General features: G+C 39.5%; 1 protein-coding gene across 3 annotated transcripts in view; it reads right to left on the minus strand.

Moving 5' to 3' along the window:
• Positions 1-26,575, minus strand: part of lrrtm4 (leucine rich repeat transmembrane neuronal 4) — a 383,009-nt gene that overhangs the window by 110,025 nt on the left and 246,409 nt on the right. The gene's annotated exons all lie outside the window — the stretch shown is intronic.

Consider the following 26,575-nt stretch of genomic DNA (forward strand, 5'->3'; position numbering starts at 1 on the left):
TTGAACTGAAATCCTAGCTTCAGGCCTGGGAAAGAACTGATTCAAATGTCAAATATTACCAGAAAATACCTCCATGCATTTTTAATTTATGTTCTCCTCTCTCTGGCAGTGATATGCATATAAAGACCTCGACTCCACCAAGGTCACTGTGACAGTGGAGTTATCCATGCCTTTTGCCGTTTGAAGTTAATTGGATTCTGTTCAACTCCACTTGGACTAGCATTATACCACTGCCGACTTCTATCTTGCTAAAGGAAGGTCTGAACTGTGTAAGAAACATTTTTCCCATGTCTCCCTCATTTATTTCTTCTTCACACAGGTCTCCTGAAGTGGTATCTCTGATAAAGAATGAGTCACATTGAAGCGGAGAACTGGTTTGAGTGGCTTCAGAACTCTTTGTAATGTATCACTTGCTTGAGGCTTTTAAAACAAGTGTGGTTTAAATGATATGATATATGAGATTTTTAAAGCAAGCACATTTCCCCCTTTCTCCAACTGTGCAAAGCTGTTTCCTCTATCCTTTGATAAAAACTGTAGGGCTATATGATGTGGTACAGAAGGGAAGATACCACGGAGAATAGAGGAACACTTGGCAAAGAGGGCATTTTTGTGGAGGAAAGACATCACAGACAAATAAATTCACACTATAAAGATAACTATGGACACTATCACAGGCAGACAAACCACTATTGCAGCTGGAAAAGCAACTTTGTTGACAATCTCTATTGCATGATGCTATGTGTATCTTGCTGCCGGTCTTCCTCCTCCTTGGAATTATCCCACCCCTCTATATATCAAATAACTTGTAATCCCACAACTTTCCCATCACTTATCTTGCTGTGAAGGGTCCTTTCCCATTTTGAGCAAGATTGCTGACAGTAAAGTGATGCCAAGGGCTGGGATTCTCCTTCTCTCCTTCTCAATATTCCAAAGTTACCCATCCTCTATTTACTTTACATTTGACAGTCACATTTGCCTTCTTTGTTTTGTTTTTCAAAGCTGTGATTGTGGGATAGCTCTAAACATTAGGGAACAGTGGCAGTGCAGGAAGGCTGGGTCACAAGGGTAGGCAGAAATATTGTTGCAAGTTGACACTATTGCACAAATGATGTGTGATATCCAAGATGCTCAACCTGGTATGTATCTGCCAGCATGACTGCAATGGAATAATAATCTTGTGCAATAAAAGTCCTAAGAAAGTTGCCAGCTCACTTTCATTCTCCTGAAGCCAACTAAACATGAGATGACCATATCCTGCTAATATTAAGTGCCTTTAACAGAATCTTCTACTAGTATTCTGGGATATGTTTTTCATAGATAGGAAGAAGGTGAGCCTTAACATTAAGCAAAGTGTGATGATAGTATCAGTCAAGAGATTCTGTGAATCATGGAAGTCATGAAATACAGTGGATGAGATCCTGGGTTACATGGGTGTCAACTCAGATCTACACCTTTTCTCCATCCTGGTAGTTGCCATGCACTATGGGGACACTTCTTCTGCTGTTTACCAATAGAGAGAGAGAAAGTGAACCAGAAACAGGAGGAGGAGGGGAAGGACGAAGGAAAGTTGGTCTTAGCTGTAAGGGAAATAAAGTCTTCTGTGAATGAAAGAGCCCTGAGACCCATCTAAAAATGCATCCATGCACATAAACCAATAATAATAATAATAATAATAATAATAATAACAACAACAACAACAACAACAACAACAACAACAATAATAATAATTTATTTTTTTCCAGCTGACAGTCGCATTGACGAAAAACAAGAAAAACTCAGCCGCTATCAGGACCTCAAGATTGAACTTCAGAGACTCTGGCAGAAACCAGTGCAGGTGGTCCCGGTGGTGATGGGCACATTGGGTGCCATGCCAAAAGATCTCAGCCGGCATTTGGAAACAATAGACATTGACAAAATCACGATCTGCCAACTGCAAAAGGCCACCCTACTGGGATCTGCACGCATCATCCGAAAATACATCACACAGTCCTAGACACTTGGGAAGTGTTCGACTTGTGATTTTGTGATACGAAATCCAGCATATCTATCTTGTTTGCTGTGTCATAATAAAATGATGATGATGATGATGATGATGATATAGACCCTCTGCTTTTGTAGGGTTTAGAAATGCGGGACCACTGTAAAAATAGGAAAAATCAGCATAAACGTTAAAAACCCAGTTTTTTAACCCAAGTGAACATCTCCTTAGGTCATTCAGGACAATCCCATGGTCAACGTTCACCACATATAATAATAATAATAATAATAATAATAATAATAATAATAATAATAATAATAATAACAACAACAACAACTTTATTTTTATACCCCGCCCCATCTCCCCGAAGGGACTCGGAGCGGCTTACATGGGGCCTTGCCCGACACAACAATATAATAACAGCAATAAGACAATAAAACAAATATCCCAACAATAAAACATCAGCATCAATAAACCAGTCATAAAAATCAACATACAGCATAAAATGTTAAAAACAGGAGACTAATACACGGAGACTAATATACATACCCACAATATTATAATCTCAGAACATAAACATAATGATGGCAAAACTACACATTACATTAATGTGCAACTTATTTCCTGTGCTAAAAAGTGCAACTAGTGAGGACCACAATATGTGCATTACATACTTAACACATTGTTTTTATCTACCTTCAGTGCATGGTGTATGTATCTTCAGCCATAAATTCTTAAATATCCAGCCAAATGTTCTAGAAGTACAATTATATTTACGTCTTAGAGAGCATTTTCGACACCTTCTGCTCCCTTGGAAACATCCTGTTCTACTTCCTTATGCATTATATTCTTCATAGTGAGCAGGCTGGTAAAACCCTCTAAATGTAATCAACCTCTCAAGGGCATCAGTCAGGCTGTTTTCTAGTTAGATAATCATATCAAGGAAAGTTGTACTGAAACTCAGCAAGACAGTAAAAGTAACATTCAGAAATCTTTTCACTAAGCTAAGGTTGCAGGGCTACACTGGGGAAAGAAATCTTAAAACTCAGCTAAGTGAACAGTGTTTGAGCTCTAGGATGGTTCCTAACATACCTAGGCAATCTTCCAAATTAACACTACAATTTCCAGAAGTCTTTTGGAGAATTCTTAGAATCATAGAATCATAGAATAATCGAGTTGGAAGAGACTTCATGGTCCATCCAGTCCAACTGCCTGCCAAGAAGCAGGAAATCACATTCAAAGCACCCCCGACAGATGGCCATCCAGCCTCTGCTTAAAAGCCTCCAAAGAAGGAGCCTCCACCACACTCCGGGGCAGAGAGTTCCACTGCTGAACAGCTCTCACTGTTAGGAAGTTCTTCCTGATGTTCAGGTGGAATCTTCCTACGTTCATTCAGCTGAAACTCCAGAAAATCACTCAGGCATGTGTTCACACTACAGAATTATAGGAGTTTCATACCACATTAAGTTCCACGGCTCAATGCTCTGGAATTCTGAAATTTGTAGTTTGGTAAAATACCTACTCTCTTCCGACAGAAAGCTCTCCTGCTACATTAAGCAATCCTCTCAATGGATTGTCGGTTTGTTGTGGTGAGGGGTTTGCGTGTTCCAATGAACTTGCGGGCATAACCATCAGAGTCATGTACTCCCAGGAGAGACTGCAATGGAGGTTCTAGACCAAGCACAATCCGACAGATCAAGCGGAAGATAACATAGTGCATGTTACAACGGTTGTGAAGGTAGAAGAAGGCTGCCACAGATTGAGAAGCCACCATCGTCATGTTAACCATGCCACTGGTTGGGACCCTCACTCTATGAAGACTGTGTTGATCAGCTTTGCACCGACCTCCACACATTAAAAAAACTCATTTCCAAGAAAAATACTACACTTAGAAGGCCATCATACTCAGACAACGAGGGATTGCCTAATTAAGTAAGTACACATCCCAATGTCAATGAAAATGGGGTCAAATTGCTATAATTCTGCAGTCTGGATGGTGTGTCACCTAATTACATTGCTGACTTGTGTTTCCACTGGGACTAAATCCACCGATGTGCCAAAAGGAATCAGTTAAAATCTGACACAAATTACTGGGCAAAATAATAATTGACTTCTTACGTAATATACTGCAGAAAGGAACTAGGTGGATATCAAATTACAACTATCCTATCTTTTAACCTCTAATCCCTAGACGATTTAGCAGAGGACAAGCAATAATACAGGTTGAAATAGATATTATCCAATATCCTTTCTTCCTTCTAGAACATACCATATATACTCGAGTATAAGCTGACCCGAATATAAGCCGAGACACCTAATTTTACCCTAAAAAACTGGGAAAACGTTTTGACTCGAGTATAAGCCAAGGGTGGGAAATGCAGCATCTACTGGTAAATTTCAAAATAAAAATAGATGCCAATAAAATTACATTAATTGAGGCACCAACAAGTTAAATGTTTTTGAATATTTACTGTATTTCAAAGAAAAACAGTAAACTAGCTCTGTAAGTGGAAAAGTAGGGTCAACAAAAACAATATGGTATTAACAATAACTTAACAACAACAATAAAACTTCATTTGTACCTCGCCCTATCTCCCCTGGGGACTCAGGCCAGCTTCTAACATAGTAACAGGCAACATTAAATTCCTATATAAATAACGCAGAGCTAGATAGAAATCTATAGTTATATATACTAATTTCACACATGCATTTCCCTCTGAAACGTTTGCAAATTCTCTCTCTATATATGTGCATTTCCCTCCTGCATCTATCTAGAAATCTCTATATATGTGTGTGTGCATTTCCCATGTAATATTTCCAAGCCCTATATTCATATATATATATATCTATCTAGACTTCTCTCTATATATAGATAATTATATTTGTATAGGATTTGCAAAGACTTGCAAACATGTGAGGCAAAAATTTATATATAAAAATAATGTATACACATAGATACAGATATACAGATATATGGAAATCTCTAGATATCTATATGCATATAGGATTTGCAAAGACTTGCAAACATATGAGGGGGAAATTCATATATAAAATTAATATATATAGAGAGATACAAATATTTAGGTACATAGGGATTGCAAAGGCTTGCAGGGGGAAGTGCCTACATATCTGTAGCAGAGATTAACAAATATTTTATGATAAATGCTTTTGTAAGATTAATGGGTATATATATAGTCTTCTTCCTGACTCGCAAGGGCTTATTTTCCTTTTCAAAACATTCTCTTTGTTAAGAATGAGGGAGGCTTTGGAAAAACAAACACACTGATAAGGGAGGAGAGAAATATATATTGCAAGCAATGGCCTCCAGGCTCCGCTGCCCAGCTTGACCATGACCCCATTATAACCCGAGGGAGGCTTTTTCAGCTGATAAAAAGGGCTGAAAAACTCAGCTTATCTTCTAGTACAGGGGTCCTCAAACTTTTGAAGCAGAGGGCCGGTCCACTATCCTTCAGACTGTTGAGGGGCCGAATTATCATTTGAAAAAAATATATATAAACAAATTCCTATGCATACTGCACATGTCTTATTTGTAGTGCAACAACAACGAAAGAACAATACAATATTTAAAAATGAAAACAATTTTAACCAACATAAACCTATCAGGATTTCAATGGAAAGTGTGGGCCTGCTACTGGCCAATGAGATAGTCAAGTTAATTAGGATTGTTGTTGTTGTTGTGTGCCTTCAAGTCATTTCAGATTTGGGTGAGCCTAAATCTAAAATTAATTATTTATTTACTGCATTTATTTACTACATTTATATCCCACCCTTCTCACCCGAAGGGGACTCAGAGCAGCTGTATGTACATACAATATATTATATTATTAGCATAACACAATATTAGCATTATGTATTACCATATTGAACGATACCACTATACTATTATATAATATGTAATATATAATATTTTATATTATTATATGGTATTATTATTAGTATTATATTGTATAACATAATATTATTATCAATATTATATGTATATACAGTAGAATCTCACTTATCCAACGTTCTGGATTATCCAACGCATTTTTGTAGTCAATGTTTTCAATATATCGTGATATTTTGGTGCTAAATTTGTAAATACCGTAATTACTACATAGCATTAATGTGTAATGAACCATTTTTTCTGTCAAATTTGTTGTATAATATGATGTTTTGGTGCTTAACTTGTAAAATCATAACCTAATTTGATGTTTAATAGGCTTTTTCTTAATCTCTCCTTATTATCCAACATATTCGCTTATCCAACGTTCTGCAGGCCCGTTTATGTTGGATAAGTGAGATTCTACTGTACAATATATTATATTATTAAAACTGAGGGCGGGGGCCAGGTAAATGACCTTGGAGGGCCACATCCGGCCCCCGGGCCTTAGTTTGGGGACCCCTGTTCTAGTATATACGGTACTGTTTTACTTTTTTTAAAAAAAAAAGGCTGTAAAAGGCAGGCAACATGAACAGTCTTGGTTGAGGGTATAAAAAATTAAATAAGAAAAATTTTCCATTTTTTCAACTTTTTTTTCACATTCAAGGGAGCATGCAAAGCCCTTCTGTTCCTGATTTCCTCTGCTCTCTGCAGATGGTATTTCCAAACCAGAGTGTGGCACTGGCTAAGGAATGGGATTCTATATGTGAAACCCATCTGTGCGCAAGAAATGTTTCTGTGCAACCACCCTCCCCAAATGTTTTTCCACTATAGAGTATTTCGTTTGCAACACTTTAGGGGGATTGACTGTCAGGGAAAAAGTATGCAAAATCCTCACTGGTCTCTTCTTCTTCCTAGTGGGGGTCCAGACTGCCAGGAAACCTCTTTTTCATCCTGGCAACAAATAAGTCAGTAGCCATTCCCTCATTATGAGAATGATATTCAGGGTATTGATGGAGCTACACGTGAGCTCTATATCATCTTCATAACCTATACTGTGAATGAATTTGATATCACTCTGCATCATAATAAAACAAAACAAAACGATTATGTTATAGGCAATGTGCAACCAAATTGGCTGTATTTATTTGTCTCAGTAGTTATTTCTGGTTCTCAAGTGCCATTTGCATTTCCCTCTCCCCATCCTTAAGAGAGAGATTCCTGTCCCGTCTTGCATTTATTGCTTCCATTTCAGCTTATCTGATATCCCTGAGATTTTCTTTATCCCATCTCTTCATTCAATTACCAGCAAAGAATGCACATAACTTCTGCTGGCAGTTTCTATACACTTTGTTTAGCAATCTTTCTAATCATGATCTGAAGCAAAATCCAATTACAGGCAGACTGTGGTGTCCATTAGATTCCTATTAGCAAAGATAAAAGCTACTCCTGCCCTCCCTCCTTTTTCCTTTTGCAACCTCCCACTCTGAGAGCTCAAGAAATAACTGAAAGACATAGTGCCGACGAAAGGTCATCAGCAGTGACAACAAAACTTTTTGGTTCAGGGAAATTAAAGGACAGCTACCTCTTCGTAGCTAAACATAGAAGTGGCTACTAGCGTTCATTAAAAGTTTTTTTAAAAGCAAGAGTCCCCTGATTGCTTGTTGTGTATGAAGCACGACTTTGAAACATGAACACACACTTTTGCTGACATGTTGACAAAGCTATTGATTCCTGGTGCTTAACTTCTAAAGTGCCATAGGTTCAAAGCTCCTGGAAAGCACACCATCTGTTCCAAAGATCCTACCCTCTAAATCCAATATTAATGAACAGATATAAAAAATATTAATAACTGTTCAGTCCCTACCAAAACATGGGTTTTCTAATGCTTGGGAAACCTGGTAGGGAATAGCAACATAGATACAAGAATTCTGCACAAATTTCATCTGGTAGAGATATGCAAGTTGAGTACCTTTTATCCAAAATGCTTAGGCCTAGAAATGTTTTGAATTTCAGTTTTTATTTTTAGATTTTGGAATTCCTATCTATATATATAAAAGGGTAATGAAATTTCGGCCTAGGACAAAACAACAAAACTACACATCCCAGAAACACTAAACTTGGCAGCACAACCCCTCATCCATGCCTCTACATTCATACAACAAAAAGAAAAATAAAGTCCTAATTAGAGGGAGAGGAATAATTGTTTTTATCCAATTGCTGCCAGTTAGAAGGCTAAGCTCCGTCAAGGGAAAACCTTTACCCTTTACCTTAACTACCACCAATACTTCAATACTTTATTTCCCATATCACCATACTTCGCCACATCAACGCGTGGCCGGGCACAGCTAGTACTGTATATATGTAAATAATAGAATATCTTGGCGACCCAAATGTAAATGTGAAATTCATTTATTTCATATACACCTCATACAAACAGATTGAATGTAATGTTATACAATATACAATAACAAAGTTTCATCAGGTTTCTGCAACATAGCTACAGATTTGTGAAGTTATGAAACATAGGCTGTGATATTCCTTAGTCTACACTGTAAGTGTTCTTTAGTCTACAATGTAAGTTTCATGTTGGAAATATCCCATGGAGCATTTATGATATTGAAGTTGTCACTGCAATAAACATTTATGAAGTTTCAGAGTTGTCTCACACAGAGCAGTTCTGTCCTTTTTACACATTTGTTACATTTTCCACCACAGACTGGAACCTATGATTTTCCATCATTATGAAATTGCACTTCTTTATGAAGGACAATGCGCACTCCTTCGTTTTGTGTAAATCACTGTCATTGCCTTTGAACTTCAGGAGCAAAGCTAATTTATTAAAACTGGTATCTGGGTGGCTATCTTTATATATTAGGTATTTATACCCTGTTCTTCTCCCAGAAGCAGAATTCAAGGTGGCTGACAATCTATATATATAATAAAAGTGAAATCGGAGTATGTATCAGCGTTTTGATTGGTCTGGGGGAATATGTGCTCGCGTTTTGATTGGCCTGGCGGAATATGGATCAGCTTTCTGATTGGCCGGCCGGAATATGGGCCAGGCTCTGATTGGCTGCCACTTTCACAGGCCACTGGGATTGCTGAGGGAAAAACTACTACCAACTGGCTTCGTTCGGCCTACTTATCTCCTCAGAACTATGCTAGCTTTGGGACAGTTAACAGCTTTCGGCCTACACTTTGGTAATAAAAAACACCACTGCCACCACCAGGAAGGCCGGACCTGGACCAAACTTGACACACATCACCCCTATGATCCATGAACCCACTGACAACAGATGGCCCCCTTTGGCCCCTCTGCTGACATGTTTAAGGCCTTCCAGGCTGGCCCCACGCCGCTAGGCCCAAAAGGGGACGCCATCTTGCATCAGCTTTCAACTTCTTTGTAAGGCCCTACTTTCCTCAAAAGACAGCAGAGAACATTGTTATTATCGTTTTAATGATATGCTTATGAACACTTCTAGCCCCCAAAGCCCCAATCCAAGCCGCCTTTGATCATTTTGCTAACACGTTTCAGGCCTTGCAGCCTGGCTCCATTGTGCTAGGCCGCAAAAGAGGCGGCCATCTTCCCTGTTCCAAACAGAGCAGCTTTTGCCTGGGTCTCTTCTGCCACCTATTTGCAGGCCAAAGAGGCTGGCCCCGCCCTCCCAAGCCTCAAAACAGGACGCCATTTTACCTCTTCAGCTTTTCCCTGCCTCATTGGGAAACAGCAGTCCCCTTCTACAAGGTAAGACAGCACTGTTTATAATAGACTGAAGAGAACCTCATTCTTATCTTTTAAAGGATGCCTTTTCATGCTTAGGAACATTTCTAAATCCTGTTGGTAATGCTTACTAAAGTATACCCATTGCATCGATTATTTAATAATGTCAACAATTATATAAATCCAGTTTGGGAATACCAACATGATTCAGGCTAACACGTGCAGGAATATACAATCAAAGCACTCCTGATAGATGGACATCCGTGTCTCCTCCAAAGAAGGAAACTTCACCGTGCTCCCAGGCTGCATATTCCACTCTCAAACAGTTGTTACTATCAAGAATTTATCCCTAATTTTTAGATCAAATCTCTTTTCCTGGAGTTTGAATCCACCGCTCCATGCCAAATATCGTCATCATACAGGCTAGAATTGGTGGCATACACTGATCTAGCCGATTCATCCATGGAGCTGGCTCGCTTCCATCAGACAATGTCAGGCCAGTTCCGTGGGTCAAGGAGGGCAGAACCGGCATGCCATCACCACCACAGCAACACAGGATGCTTCATTGCTCAGTCACATAGTCGTTTCCGACTCTTTGTGACCTCATGGACCAGTCTATGCTTGAGCATGAGCATAGGCCAAAAACATAGGCCATGCTGCATGCAAACTACATAACTGGGACTAGAGTGGAATGGATGATAATTGGAACAGAACTCGTGAACACAGAACTGAGAACTAAAGAATAAGACCCCTCTTTTATCACTTTTAACTTCAAAGGTGTTGCCTCCATGACTTTCACCAAGACCATGTTTCTAGGAGATGCTTGAAGACCCATGCAAATGTTAATTGGGGGATATCATAAAACTGACAAGAAGGAAGAGAAGAAAGCAAGACATACAGACAAACCATTTAGTGTGCATGACTTGATTGTTAGTTCCCCAACATATTAGGATTTCTGAAAGATGTACTGTGAATTGTGCCACAGAAAGCAAATCTCCATTGTAGGTTGTGGGACAGAAGAAGACCTATTGGAGAGAGCGAAAGCTATGTTGTTGTCTATATGTGACTGAATATTTTTAAGGTATACGTAACAATGAATTTTCTAAGCAACCTGGAGGAATCGACTTTTTTGTGCACTCCTCCAGGCAGAACAGGTTATCAATTCTGAAATCAATGATTCCAAATGAAAAGTCACAGACAGATGGGTTTTTCTTAGCTGGAAGAAAACCCTCTACTGACTGCCTAATAGATTTGTGAAGGTAAGCAGTAAATTCTGATAAAAAAGAACAAGGTCTTTTATAAATTAGATTTTTACAGCTGCATTTTTTCCTTAAAATGTATGTCCATTAAGGGGAAACCTATTTCCGTGGTTAGAAACTTAGATGTTAAATACCTACAGATGGACACAAAACATGTCCAAAGTAGAAGACTTTGCCACAAGCTCAGGTGCCAACTGTAGTAGTGAAATGTCCTCATAGGACTGAATAAAATCAACCACAACTTTAGAAATACTTTCACATGCTTATCTTGTAATGCAGCACCCATCTCATCACATAGGGGATTTTTGCCCCTTGCCACGCTGGGACTCCTCTTTGACCACAGATCCATATGCACCTCATCAGACGACTCAGAATCAAAGCCCATTTCCATTGAGCGTTCCAAGAAGCTTCTTCTCCACCATGATAAGTGTTCCCTGTTTTTGGGTAACTTCCCCCCTGTCTGTTGGAGGAAAAGGCAAGACATTATGTGTCTTGCCATGCCTTCCCTTATCTGGAAATTTAAACAGAAGAATTGCAATATATTGATAAACTCTGGTCCATCAACAGAGAGTTGAACAGAGGCAATAATTTCCTGGCACACTGCTGCTCAATCGCATAGTAGTTTCCGACTCTTCGTGACCTCATGGACCATCCACGCCAGAGCTCCCTGTCGGCCGTGGTCGCCCCCAGTTTCTTCAAGGTCAAGCCAGTCACTTCAAGGATACCGTCCATCCATCTTGCCCTTGGTCAGACTCTCTTCCTTTTTCCTTCCATTTTCACCAGCATCGTGATCTTTTCCAAGCTTTCCTGTCTTCTCATGATGTAGCCAAAATACTTCAGCTTTGCCTCTAATATCCTTCCCTCCAGTTAGCAGCCATTGGGCATTATTTCCTGGAGGATGGACTGGTTGGATCTTCTTGTGGTCCAAAGCACTCTCAGGATTTTCCTCCAGCACCAGAGTTCAAAAGCGTCTATCTTCCTTAGCTCAGCCTTCCTTATGGTCCAGCTCTCGCATCCATAGGTTACTATGAGGAATAAAATTGCTTTGACCATGCGGACCTTCGTTGCCAGTGTGATGTCTCTCCACTATTTTGTCAAGGTTGGCCATTGCTCTCCTCCCAAGAAGTACACACTACACATATTATAATAGTAGTTAGCATTCCAGCCTCATAGAGCTCTCTTGCTTATTTGTATTACAACACCTTTCTGGTTTCCAGCCAACACTACACTATGTTCAAGGAACTTCCTCCACTATTTATATGATAGGAAGGATCACCCACTTCTTTTTCCTGGCCATGTGACTGCTTCTCTTAGGATTACTGTGGGACACCTTCAATGACTAGAAGCTCACACAGTTTTGTGGCCATTTGGGATAGGTGACATGGACAATAAGGGGGTGGTCTAGCGGGCCTCCAGTGGCACTGAGCTGATGAACTTGTGGACTAAAAGGTCCCAGGTTCAAATCCGGGGAGTGGAATGAGCGCCTGCTGTTAGCCCCAGCTTCTGCCAACCTAACAGTTTGGAAACATGCAAATGTGAGTACATCAATAGGTACCGCTCCGGCGGGAAGGTAACGGCGCTCCATGTAGTCATGCCGGCCACATGACCTTGGAGGTGTCTATGGACAATGCCGGCTCTTTGGCTTAGAAATTGAGATGAGCACCAACCCTCAGAGTTGGACACGACTGGACTTAACATCAGGGGAAACTTTTACTTTCACCTTTCCCTAGTGGGGCCAATGTTATCTCAGTCCACCTATGCAGTCTGGACTCGGATTCACTGCCACTGCAGGTCCAGGATGGTTCATATGACACCCATTTTTGCTCTGGACTAGCCTTGCATTAATCCAATCCTTTCTGAACACATATAGCATCTTGAAAGTGGGGATTTGCAGTCTTCCCATATTTTCGGGAGAGCTTGTTCCATGATCAGAATAGACATCCAAATTGTGAAATAATTATCAAAGTGTCTTGCAATGGCAGGAATCAGATTTACACTATTGTAATTTATAAAGAGAATGCTAGTCGTTTGTTTAATATTCTGCCTTTATTCAATATGCAGTAACAATAGGAATAAAAATTCCTGAGAAACTAGTCGAGCAGAGGACAAGTCAAATTGCCAAAGAATCATTGAGGAAAGCACCTTTCCAAACAAGAAAACAAGAAAACAGTAACAAGCCAAATCTCCTCGTTATGCTTGCTTGCTTGTTCCATTTGATTTTTCTGGATGTCAGGGTGAATTATGCAAAATATTATCTCCCTCTCTACATGACATGAATGACATCCAACTCCATTCATAACCATGCCATATGGGATGCCAGTCTTCTGTTTAACTGACTCCCTGCTTGGATAAACAGTCACTCTTGCTGGAGGCGGCAATATTTCCTACGTACCAGGGCAGGGACAGTCCTTGGCACAAGGGGAAACTGTGCTTGCTAAATCATAAATATATAGCCTTGGAACCTTTCCCTTCAAACAGTAGCACATGAGCATTGCATTAGAATTTCTATGGGTATTTTTATTTATTTTCCACATCATATCAGTTGCAATAGGAGATTAGGCTCCTGGGTGGCCAAACAACATGAGATAGTTTGTATGTAATTATTTGAAAAATAAATATTTGAAGTGGATTATTTTCTTTTTCACAGATTTTTTTTGTTTCTTCCTCCCTTCAGGCACTGTACTTAATGACATACCTCACCCAATTATTTTTACAAGACACGAATTATAGCAAATATCAAGGGGAAATGGTGTTGCTCAATGATAGTGGATACAAGTTGAACACAGAAATTCTCAGGTTGTTCTCTGTCAACTTCAAGTAGAGGAAAGCTGGAAAAAACCTCTGTGTGACTCATTGGCAACAGTACTGCCCTGCAAGTGTTTTTGGTCTACAACACTCATCATCCCAGACAATGCTTGGTGGGAATCATACCCCAAGGGAAGTAGAGATAACAGTGACCTAGATAAAACAACTATTTGATTAAGTATAAGGCAATTTGCTATGTTCTGAGAAACAAGAAAATGATCCACAAACATGCAGAACATTTGGCAGTTTTGGGGAGCAAAGAGGTAGGGATACATGCATAGTGCAGCTGGCTGGTGTGTATGTGCGTATATCAATATATTTTCATCTGATTTTTAGTCTTTGTACCATCATAGTGAAGATGGTTTCATGTCATCAGATTAGCAATTTCTATGCCTGGGAATCACCCTCAAAAGCAGAATCACACACATACTGTATATACTCGAGTATAATCCTAGTTTATTATTATTAATAATACATTTATTATTTCACTCTGATATTATTATTATTATTATTATTATTATTATTATTATTATTATTATTAGGAGCCCTTGGTGGCGTTGTGAAGTAAAGCCTTGTGACTTGAAGGTTGGGTTGCTGACCTGAAGGCTGCCAGGTTCGAATCCCACCCGGGGAGAGCGCGGATGAGCTCCCTCTATCAGCTCCAGCTCCATGCGGGGACATGAGAGAAGCCTCTCACAAGGATGGTAAAAACATCAAAAACCTATGGGCGTCCCCTGGGCAACGTCCTTGCAGACAGCCAATTCTCTCACTCCAAAAGCAACTCAAGTTGCTCCTGACAAGAAAAAAAATTATTATTGCATTTATTATTTTCCTATATTTATTATTACATGTATTATTTTCCTGTATTTATTATTATTATTATTATTATTATTATTATTATTATTACTATTATTATTACATGTATTATTTTACTCTATTATTATTAAAAGGATACATAAGCACATTTACATTGAAGAAGATGAGAATAATGATTTGATCAGAGTTGAACAGTCTTATCTGAAATTTGAGCTTTATGTAAATATTCAAAAACATTTAACCTACTGATGCCATTTTATTGGTATCTATTTTTATTTCTGAAATTTACCACCCTCGGCTTATACTAGAGTCAATGTTTTCCCTTTTTATTTTTGGTAAAATTAGGTGCCTTGGCTTATATTCGGGTCAGCTTATACTCGGGTATATACGATACTTTTCATTTTCAAAATGAGAGGAAAAAGTTAATATAATATAGTATTCAACTGTGTTTTTTAGGGTCTCTGGTGAGACATTGCTTCAATATAAATATCCATGATAAGGTAAGGGTGGATAACTTTGAGCTACGTGACTGAATCTGGTCTTTCCAAGGCCCTAATTTGGCCTTTGGGTCCACCCCATAGATGCTTATGGCTTTATCAAGATCACAGTAACAAGAAATATAAGAAATCCAAATGATCCCAGAAATCCCCAATTAAAATCTCATTTTTAGCCACAGATTTAGCACCTGGCATTATGCAATCCCTTTCTTGCTTAAGAAAACAAGAAGGGATTTAAACCTAGCCATGGTGGTCTTGATCTAGGCGAGGAATCAGCATGTTTACATGTAAAGAAAAAGGGGCAGAAGACTCAGATGCATGCTATATATTTATTGTAATATATAGTTTGAATCCCAGCCCAACTGTCACTGGACATTGATATGACATATAATGTGAAACATACGAATTGCAACTCCTAAAATGTTATTGAATGTGCCAAGATAGTAGAGGAAAACTGGGGGGGGGGGGGGGGGGGTTGCAATTTGATGATATCTAGACGTCACAATTTGCCTTGTAACAGATTGGGCTGCTTTTTTTAATAAATAAATTTTATTGAATAACAGTGAATTTTACATATTTGTTACTTAAAACTTCTTGTACATTCTTTAACAAATTTGCAGTACAGGATTATGTATATCATAGTATTTTCACTCTCTAACTACTGTATATACTCAAGTATAACCCTAGTTTTTCAGTCCTTTTTTTAAGACTGACAAAGCCCCCCTCGGCTTATACTCGGGTGGGGGTCCTGTTTGGCTTATATTTGGGTCAGCTTATACTCGAGTATATATGGTACATTTATTATTTTTCTCTATGGTATTATTATTGGTATTATTACATTTAATATTTTTCTCTATTATTGTTGCTACTATTACATTTATTTTACTTTATTTTTATTATTATTATTAATACATTTATTATTTCACTCTGTTATTATTATTATTATATTTATTATTTTACTCTATTTATTATTACATGTATTATTTTACTCTATTATTATTAAAAGGATAAAAGGTAAAGGTAAACGTTTCCCCTGACGTTAAGTCCAGTCATGTCTGACTCTGGGGGTTGGTGCTCATCTCAATTTCTAAGCCGAAGAGCCGGCGTTGTCTGTAGACACCTCCAAGGTCATGTGGCTGGCATGACTGCATGGAGCGCCGTTACCTTCCTGCCAGAGCAGTACCTATTGATCTACTCACTTTTGCATGTTTTCGAACTGCTAGGTTGGCAGAAGCTGGAGCTAACAGCGGGTGCTCACTCCCCTCCCGGGATTTGAATCTGGGACCTTTCGGTCTGCAAGTTCAGCAGCTCAGCGCTTTAACACACTTCGCCACTGGGGCTCCATTACCGGGTTTATATTAAAAGGACATTTACATTGAAGATGAGAGTAAATTGGTCATTGTTTGAGGACTACCTTGAGAATGTAATTTCCAAGAAGTGATAATGTAATATGTAAGGAAAAGGATAAAGACCGGAAGTAAACCTTTCCCTTATGTGTTTTTCCCCCCCTCACAACCTTTCACCCACTACACCCCCCTCTTCCCCTCTATCCCCTCCCCTTACATCAATCCTTACCCCTCCCCCCCTTCCCAAATGTAAATGTGTTTGTGTTTATTGTTATTAATGTGAATATTTGTAAACCTTCAATAAAAATATTTAAAAAAAGAAGAAGATGAGAATAAGGATTTAATCAGAGTTGGACAATCTTATCTTAAATTAGAGCTTTATGTAAACATTCAAAAACATTTAACCTACTGATGCCTCAATTCATGTAATTTTATTGGTGTCTGTTTTTATTTCTGAAATTTACCACTCTTGGTTTATGTTTTCCCAGGTTTTTTTGTGGTAAAATTAGGTGCCTCAGCTTATATTCGGGTCGGCTTATACTCGAGTATATATGGTATATTACATACTCATATTATTTACCTTTTGTTACCCCTCACCTAGTGCTATCCCTTCACCCCAGACCAGCCAATTGCAATATTTATTTCCAAAATTCCATAGAATGCTATTTTCCTCATTTTAGCCACCAGCTTGATCTCCCTCCTTCCACTATTGCACTAAGGTGGTGATGTTGGGGAGGGTTGCAATGGTATTATATGGTCCTAGTTTAACCCCGTGCTCTGTTCTTGCCTGTTTATTTCCATTTCCACCTGAAAAAGACACCTCCTCCCAAGTATTACAGCATTCCCGCATATCCCATTAGTCATGTACAGATTAGCTCTGCCTAGCACAGCTATCATTCAGGCTGAAGGTTCTGCTGACACTGGAAACCACAAATGGTCCAATCCATTGCTTTAATTAATGATCTGCTGGAGATCTGTGACAGTGCAGATGAAAACAATTGGACACTTTAGCTCGGGGGCACCTGCTGTACAACTGTAGGTTTCCAGACAGTGAATTGTCGGAGTTTCTTCCAACTTCTAGTGAATCTGTCTTCGCTTGACTTCTGTACTTCCTAAATATCTAAATCAGTGAGCCTTTTTATTAATGATGGATTCACCCAACACTTTTCACAAAATATATCCTGATGAAGAGAGTGATGTCAAGACAAAAAGAATATGAAATCATTTGTATGGATGGGGAAGGGGATTGTGTCTCTTGCCCGTGAATTGCCTTGCAGATGCCATTGGTTTCTTCTATGAAACAGACTGTGCAAGCACATACCTTTCTTTGTGGTGTCTTCTTTCTTTCTACATCTCTCATTGATCTTTTGTCTCTTAATAGTAAAAAGGAATAAGTTCTGTAGCAGTGGCTTTCATTTCTTTCCCAAGGCACACAGCATTGTATGCGTCTTGTCAAAAGCTTTCTGATCATATGAAAAAAGAAACTTGGAATGAATTTTCAGCCACCTGCCTCAAATTTACAAAGTTTGTAGAGGACTGTGGACCATGTTGTAGGACTCACCTACTGTCCTTCTGTGTGTCCATTCTACTTTGATTTAGCATTACATGGGTGATAGTCGAAGGTGCTCTATTGTCCAGATTTCAGGACCTTTGAGAGATATAACTCCATAATGTATCTCCTCCTATGAGCCATCAAGAACCTTAAGATCATCTGGGGAGGCCCTGCTCTCGGTCCCACCTGCCTCGCAAGCGTGGCTTGTGAGAACAAGGGACAGGGCCTTCTCAGTGGTGGCTCCTTGGATGTGGAACACCCTCCCTAGCAACATTCAGCAGGCCCCGACTCTTCTGGGCTTTAGGAAAAACCTAAAAACATGGCTATGTGCATAAGCATTTACTGAATAAGCACTATGATCCAACATGGTCTGAACTAAAGTTTACGTGTGAGGTTTCTGGATGAAAGGATTTAAGTATTTATATGTTTTTAAGCTTTGTATATTTTTTTATTAAGTATTGTTAATTGATTTAAATGTGTGACTTGATTTTATTGAATTTTGTTCTGGGCATTGAATTTTGCCAGTCTCTGTAAGCTGCTTTATTTATTTATTTACAGTATTTATATTCCGCCCTTCTCACCCCAAAGGGGACTCAGGGCAGATCACATTGACACATATAAGGCAAACATTCAATGCCATATAACATAGAACAGAGACAGAGACAGACGCAGAGGCAATTTAAACCTTCTCCAGCTTCCTGAGGATATGCTTGATTCTGGCCACAGAGGGAGCAGCTGCTTCATTATCCACTGAGATGGCAACTTCCTCATTCCAACGGCGGCTGGATGATTTTCATGGTGTCGTAAATTAGCCTCCTCACATATAAGTGGTACCTAAATTTCCTACTTGATAAATGCAACTACCTTTTGGGCTGCTTAGGTTAGCAATGAGCAGGGGTTATATTTTATTTTTAATTGTCAGGTGCTCACCCCGACATAGGTTGGCCTCGAACTCATGACCTCTTAGTCAGAGTGATTTATTGCAGCTGGCTGCTAACCAGCCTGTGCCACAGCCCAGCCTTTTGAGTCCCCTCAGGTGAGAAAGGCAGGGTAGAAGTGTTGCAAATAAATATCAAAGCAAAGGCTGAGATTCTGCATTGGGGCACATATGTGCATCACATAGTTACATCTCTGTAGTTGCATTTCCTGATGTAAACACCTGAAAGCCAACTGGTAAGCATTGCAGTGCACCACCAACATATCAACAACCATGTTGTCTGATGATGATTTCTTCCCTGGCCTCCTTGGTCAAATCAAGCTATTTTCTTGCATTTTCTCCACTACTAAGGTGTCATCTATAAAGACCTGAATGTCTCTATTGGTGTTTCTCCACAACAAGAAGAAAGCTGACCATAAACATGTTTTTTTTGTGTGTGGCATACATCTGATTTATACCATTATAATTCACTAGCAGGATGTCTGCCAAAGTCTTTTGAGTTTTTGTGGGAGTCTTTAGATTGACGTTGTGAAAAAACTCTTCTCCTTTCTGAAATGTAGGAAGGCTATATGCTCACTAGAGTCTAAATAAAGCAAGCAAGCAACAGGAACATAACAGTTACTCTCGCTGTACAAAGCAGGCCGACCTCTTCCACCCACCCCTTACTAGATTTCTAAGGAAACTATGTTCATTCACAAAGGATAGAGAGCTTCTATTTTCACTTAGGCCTGTCTCTTCAAGAGAAATGTTCCCTATATTCCAAGGTGTTACTACAAGGCATAAAAAGGGTACCCCAACAGAGTATGCTGCTTAATGTCTACCTGCTAGAAACACATTTCAGGATCAAAATATCCCCCCCACCCCAAGCTCTCCTACAGACTTAGGAAATTACAATGTATCTGCCATCTCTTTACTTCACATTGTCCATATAGGTAAAAGTAACAATGGTAATATCATGGTTTCAGAAGCTTGCAGGACTGATAAAGTTTATACCCTATTCTAGTTTGAACTCTGTAAATAAGAAATACGGCAATACAAAATTCCCAATAATAATGATGATGAAGATGATGATGATGTTGACCGGCTATATCTGCCTAGAAGATCAGGGGGCAGAGGACTCTTACAAGTAAAACAAGCAGTCAAAGAAGAAGAACATGCCCTGGCATAATATGTAAAGCAAAGTGAAGAACCTGCTTTGATTGAAGTCAAAAATCAGAAACTTCTCAAAGCACAGCAGACAAAAAAACACTACAAGAAAACGGCACTACAAACTAGAGCTGACAGCTGGCACAACAAAACATTGCATGGAAAGTTCCTTGACAAAACTGAAGGAAAAGCTGATAAGGATAAGACCTGGATCTGGCTCATGAATGGGACCCTGAAGAAGGAGACAGAAGGCCTGATCCTTGCAGCCCAGGAGCAAGCCATCAGGACAAAGGCAATTAAGGCCAAGATCGAAAAATCAGCTGATGACCCAAAATGCAGACTGTGCAAGGAAACCGACAAAACCATTGATCATATCCTCAGCTGCTGTAAGAAAATCGCACAGACAGACTACAAACAGAGACACAACTATGTGGCCCAAATGATTCATTGGAACTTATGCCTCAAGTACCACCTCCCTGCAGTAAAGAACTGGTGGGATCACAAACCAGCAAAAGTATTGGAAAATGAGCACGCAAAGATACTGTGGGACTTCCGAATCCAGACTGACAAAGTTCTGGAACACAACACACCAGACATCACAGTTGTGGGGGGAAAAAGGTTTGGATCATTGATGTTGCCATCCCAGGTGACAGTTGGATTGACGAAAAACAACAGGAAAAACTCAGCCGCTATCAGGATCTCAAGATTGAACTTCAAAGACTCTGGCAGAAACCAGTGCAGGTGGTCCCAGTGGTGATCGGCACATTGGGTGCCGTGCCAAAAGATCTCAGCCAGCATTTGGAAACAATAGACATTGACAAAATTGCGATCTGCCGACTGCAAAAGGCCGACTGCGCACATCATCCAAAAATACATCACACAGTCCTAGACACTTGGGAAGTGTTCGACTTGTGATTTTGTGATACGAACTCCAGCATATCTATCTTATTTGCTGTGTCATAAAATTAATAATAATAATAATAATAATAATAATAATAATAATAATAATAATAATAATAATAACTTTATATATATCCCGCCACCATCTCCCCGCAGGGACTCAGGGCGGCTTACATGGGGCGAAGCCCGACAACATAATTGAACAAAATAAACAACAACATAAACACAATTCATGGTATAAAAAGATAAAAACAGTAATACAATATAGAACAAGAATCTTATAACAGTAGTTAATAATATCAGTCAACCACCGGGCACAGTTCTATCATCTCTATGAGTGGGGAAACTGAGGCAGCAATGCAAAATAAAATGATGAATTAAAGTGCATATAAGGTAAGAACCTAATAAAATGCAGGATAGATTATAAATACCATCTGGAGCCAACTGGAACATCCAAGTCTTTAGTTGTTTTCTGAAGGAGGATAGAGAGGGAGCTAACCTAATCTCCCTGGGGAGGGAGTTCCAGAGAAATACAAGTGTTCTGCGAGACTCCAAAATTCAACCTGGAATAAGGGATAGTTAAATCTGTTAGCAGTTTGTATACCTTCTTCAAACATTTGTTAAGTATTCCATTCAGCCAAATTTTGTATTCATTTATGCATCTTATTGTCAAAGCCCAAATCTGTTTTGGTGGCGGGGAGTGGGCTTTATTTGCACAGATGTATGGAAAATTGGTTTTCTTTATATAAGATAAGTTTCCCCTCCAGAAAGTCTGCCCTCGACAATGAAATAAATGAAGATTTACATCCTTACCTAGGTGATATTACTTTATAATGATAGCATCACTGTTGGTGGTACAAATAACAAGCCTTTGAAAACACTAAGCAATAGGGCTGTTCTGTGATTTTGCTGATGCTTGTTGTGGCAGATTCAGTTCTGGGAAGTTTTTAAAAACTCATCATTTTTCATTCTATAAAATACATCACCTTGAATACTAGATGCCAAATCTTAATAAATTTTAGACTTTCTTTGATTGCACCTTTTGTCTGAACAGTACAAATGGTCTCCTGCATGGTGCAATGATGACTCAACTGAGAATGTATATGCTATGCATATCTTAACACCTGTTGGCAAACATCAATGGGTTTTATGACTCTTTTCCTTGAATACATTGTGAGTGTGGAAAATAAAAATAAAAGGACATGTTTCAAAAAACTAAAAACTATGGGAGATACACTAAATGGCTGCGATATTTTACCACTCCTCCACTTTACATTCCTCACTATATGCACTTTCTCTGACCCAGTTAATTTTTATGAGCTTTCTCAGGTTTTTATCTAACTATGTTTCATTGTAAATGTGATTTAAATATGTTTTATAGATTTGTTTTTACATTGTTGTGTATTTTACAGTGTCTGTAACTACCTGGGTTTGGCCCCATGTAAGCTGCCCCAAGTCCCTTTGGGGAGATGGAGGTGGGGTATAAAAATAATTTTCTTTGCTATTAAGGTAAAGGTTTTCCCCTGACGTTAAGTCCAGTCGTGAACGACTCCAGGGGTTGGTGCTCATCTCCATTTCTAAGCTGAAGAGCCAGCGTTGTCCATAGACACCTCCAAGGTCATTTGGCCAGCATGACTGCATGGAGCGCTGTGACAGTGCAGGGTGCGTGTGGGTGGGTTACTTCAAAAACCATCGATCAACAGCTCCGGATCAGCACCCTGATGAATTGGTGAACTTCTGCCCTCACCAATTCCTCTCCAATGTCAGACTGCTGCTCTCGTTCTGAGTAGCAGTACAGACTCACAGACATCTGCAGTCTGAAGTTCAAACACTTATTTAATATTTACAAAGCATATTTACATCGCAGCAAAAGCCATAGCTGGAAGCTGGCATTCTTCCTTTTGCCTCTTGGCTCGGCACACACAGCTCAACTGATAAGAAAACACATTCCACAGTTCATGAGTTTCGGCCAGACAGTTCAAACGGAAACTGTGCCCCATAGCTCCTGTGGGCAATCACTCAAGCAGTCTAGTGATTAACTCCTGCACTGCTGAAATGCTTTGCCGGAAACACAGTTGCAAAACACCAAACAGTTTAACTTGATATAACATTTCAACCTCAAAACATAAACATACACTAACACGCTGTTACCTTCCCATCAGAGATCTATTGATCTACTCACATTTGCATGTTTTCGAACGACTAGGTTGGCAGAAGCTGGAGCTAACAGTGGGTGCTCACTCCGCTCCTCAAATTCGAACCTGCAACCTTTTGATCTGCAAGTTCAGCAGTTCAGTGCTTTTAACACACTGTGCCACCAGGGGCTCCATTGTTGTTGTTGTTGTTGTTGTTGTTGTTGTTGTTGTTGTTATTATTATTATTATTATTATTATTATTATTATTAAGCAATGTCTCCTCTTTTCCAGGAGAGGGGATTCCTTCTCTCCTTCTCCCCACTTACTCTGTCACTCCAGTCAATGTTCCTGCAACAATGGACCCCTAGTATCCATGTGACACAGCAGGCAGTAAGGGATGGTTAGGGTCATCAAATCATGTTTGGTACCCCTGGCAGTTGGCACTTCTTTTCAGTGGCTAGGGAGCCTCCATGTAACCCATACCAGGGCCAATCTTATTTATTTATTTATTTGTTTGTTTGTTTGTTTGTTTACTACATTTATACCCCACCCTCTCTCACCCTGAAGGGGATTCAGAGTGGCTTACAAGTTATATTTACATGCAATATATTATATCATTCGCATAGCACAATAATAGCATTATTTATTACTATATTGCAGTATACCACTATACCGTAATATTATTAGTAATATTACATTTAATATATAATATATAATTAATATTATTATATTGTATTATTATTAGTATTATATTGCATTACATTATAATATTAGTATCAATATTACATGTATATACAATATATTATATTATTACCATATTTATTTATTTACTTACAGTATTTGTATTCCGCCCTTCTCACCCCAAAGGGGACTCAGGGCAGATCACATTGACACATATAAGGCAAACATTCAATGCCATATAACACAGAACAGAGACAGACACAGACACAGAGGCAATTTAAACCTTCTCCAGCTTCCAGCTTCTTGAGGGTATGCTTGATTCCAGCTACAGGGGGAGCAGCTGCTTCATCATCCACTGCGACGGCACTTCCTCATTCCAACTGTGGCTGGATGATTTTATGGTGTCGTAAATTAGCCTCCCCACATATAAGTGGTACCTAAATTTCCTACTTGATAGATGCAACTATCTTTCGGGTTGCTTAAGTCAACAACAAGCAGGGGCTACATTTTATTTTAATTGTCGTGTCTCACCCTGACACGGGCTGGCCTCAAACTCATGACTTCTTGGTCAGAGTGATTTATTGCAGCTGGCTGCTAACCAGCCTGTGCCACAGCCCGGCCCCATAAAAAATTATTATTATATTCTAATAGTACTATGTTGTTGCTGGAGGGAGGGCCCCCCAACTGATGGCAGGTCTTGATAGTGTAAATTAATTTGGTGGTAAGAAAAGCAAAATTTGATGGTAATGGCAATGCAACCCAAACACAAAAGACTCTCCTGATTAGTAGACTGGCTCCCTTCCACTCAGTGGCTGGTGGAATGGCAGTTAAAGATGGTAAGATGGTCTTACACAATGGCAGAATTAGATGCCACATGTAATACAAAATGTAGTAAAACCAAACATAAAACACAATTAAAAGCCGGTATCCAAATCAAATTAAAACAATAAAAACCATGTGACCCTTACAACAGGGGAAGTTTCCAGCCAAAGTCAGAGCCAGTCCATGTTCGACTTAATATTAATTCACAGAATCCATCAGGTCATATCAACTCATATCTTAGGATGGACCAAACACTTGGCCCCGCATCCAGGTCTTCATTCAACTGCTGGACTGAAAACCAACACAAATGTAAACAGAGGGAGGAAAGATGGCCAGGAGATAGCCTATTACCACTCTAACAAATTGAATTCTCAAGAAATGGCAATATATTAGTTGAATCAATGAAGGATCATGAAAGGGCTTCTTCTCCCACCCCATTGACAAAAACAATACTTGATAAGTGAACAGGCTGTGTGATATAGATCTTGTGGACACCATTGCAGATATCCCCAAATTTTGTATCAATATAGATCGAAATGGAGCATCTGGTGGCGCAGTGTGTTAAAGCGCTGAGCTACTGAACTTGCAGACCAAAAGGTCCAAGGTTCAAATCTGGGGAGCGGAGTGAGTGCCCGCTGTTAGCTCCAGCTTCTACCAACCTAGCAGTTCGAAAACATGCAAATGTGGGTAGATCAATAGGCAGGAAGGTAAAGGCATTCCATGCAGACATGCCGGCCACATGACCTTGGAGGTGTCTACGGACAACGCCGGCTGTTCAGCTTAGAAATGGAGATGAGCACCAACCCCCAGAGTCGGTCACGACTGGACTTAACGTCAGGGGAAACCTTTACCTTTACTATAGATCCAAATAAGATTTAGAAGGGTAGCTATGAAATAACTGAACAAGATACTAGAGTTACAATTGTGAAAGTTGGACAGTGAAGAAAGCTATTAGGAAGAGAATCAAATTAGAAATATGATGTTTAAGGAGAGTTCTATGGATATATTGAACTGCCAAAAAGAGATAAATCATTCCTAGAGCAAATCAAATCTGAAAATATGGTCCATTATAAAAGACAATAATATCTGATAAGTTAGAAGCAAGCACAAAGTGAAGAAGACCTCATTCCAGTTGGATAGACTCAATCAATGTAACACAAGCTGGAGTCTGCAAGACAAAAGCAGGGCAATTGATCATGGGGTTTCTCATTTATAGGGTTGGCACAAGTTGAAGGTAACTTAATGACAGATAACAACAACAAACAATGTTATAATTTTCATTATATGGGGAGCAATCATTATGTTTTCTGTAAAAATTAGTACTATGAAATATCCATAGGACCATCACTAACACTATCAAATTGCATTTGTTCTGCCTGACAAAGTGAACAAATTCAACTTTTAGAAAAGGTGTGCACTCTTGCTTGCTTGCTTTCCACTCAGACAATTTCATCTGTCCTGTTGCCAGAACACCCTTGAAGCCTCCTCCATGCAATCAGTCTCCCAGCAGGAGCCAATTGTCTGGGTGAAACTACTTCATTTTTTCCCATATAGCAAAAATGTGAAAGGCTGGGTACTATTATTAAGGAGATCAGAGATATACCCCTGTGAGATCTGAAATGACATTAATTTCTCGTTGTCCAGAGAAATCAGAAATGGCCAGGGCATCTCTGGCTTTGCTGGATTTTCTCAGAGATCAGGACAAATGCAAGATACTTCACTTCGGCAGAAAAAATGGAATGCATAGATACAGAATGGGGGATGCCTGGCTTGACAGCAGTACGTGTGAAAAAGACCTTGGGGTCCTCATGGACAACAAGTTAAACATGAGCCAACAATGTGATGCGGCTGCTTAAAAAGCCAATGGGATTTTGGCCTGCATAAATAGGAGTATATTGTCAGGGAAGTCATGCCCCCCCTCTATTCTGCCTTGGTCAGACCACACCTGGAATCACAATGTGTCCAATTCTGGGCACCGCAATTGAAGGGAGATGTTGACAAGCTGGAAAGCGTCCAGAGGAGGGCGACTAAAATGATCAAGTGTCTGGAGAACAAGCCCTATGAGGAACGGCTTAAAGAACTGGGCATGTTTAG

This window comes from Anolis carolinensis, unplaced genomic scaffold (assembly GCF_035594765.1).
Source record: "Anolis carolinensis isolate JA03-04 unplaced genomic scaffold, rAnoCar3.1.pri scaffold_8, whole genome shotgun sequence".
Classification (NCBI taxonomy): domain Eukaryota; kingdom Metazoa; phylum Chordata; class Lepidosauria; order Squamata; family Dactyloidae; genus Anolis; species Anolis carolinensis.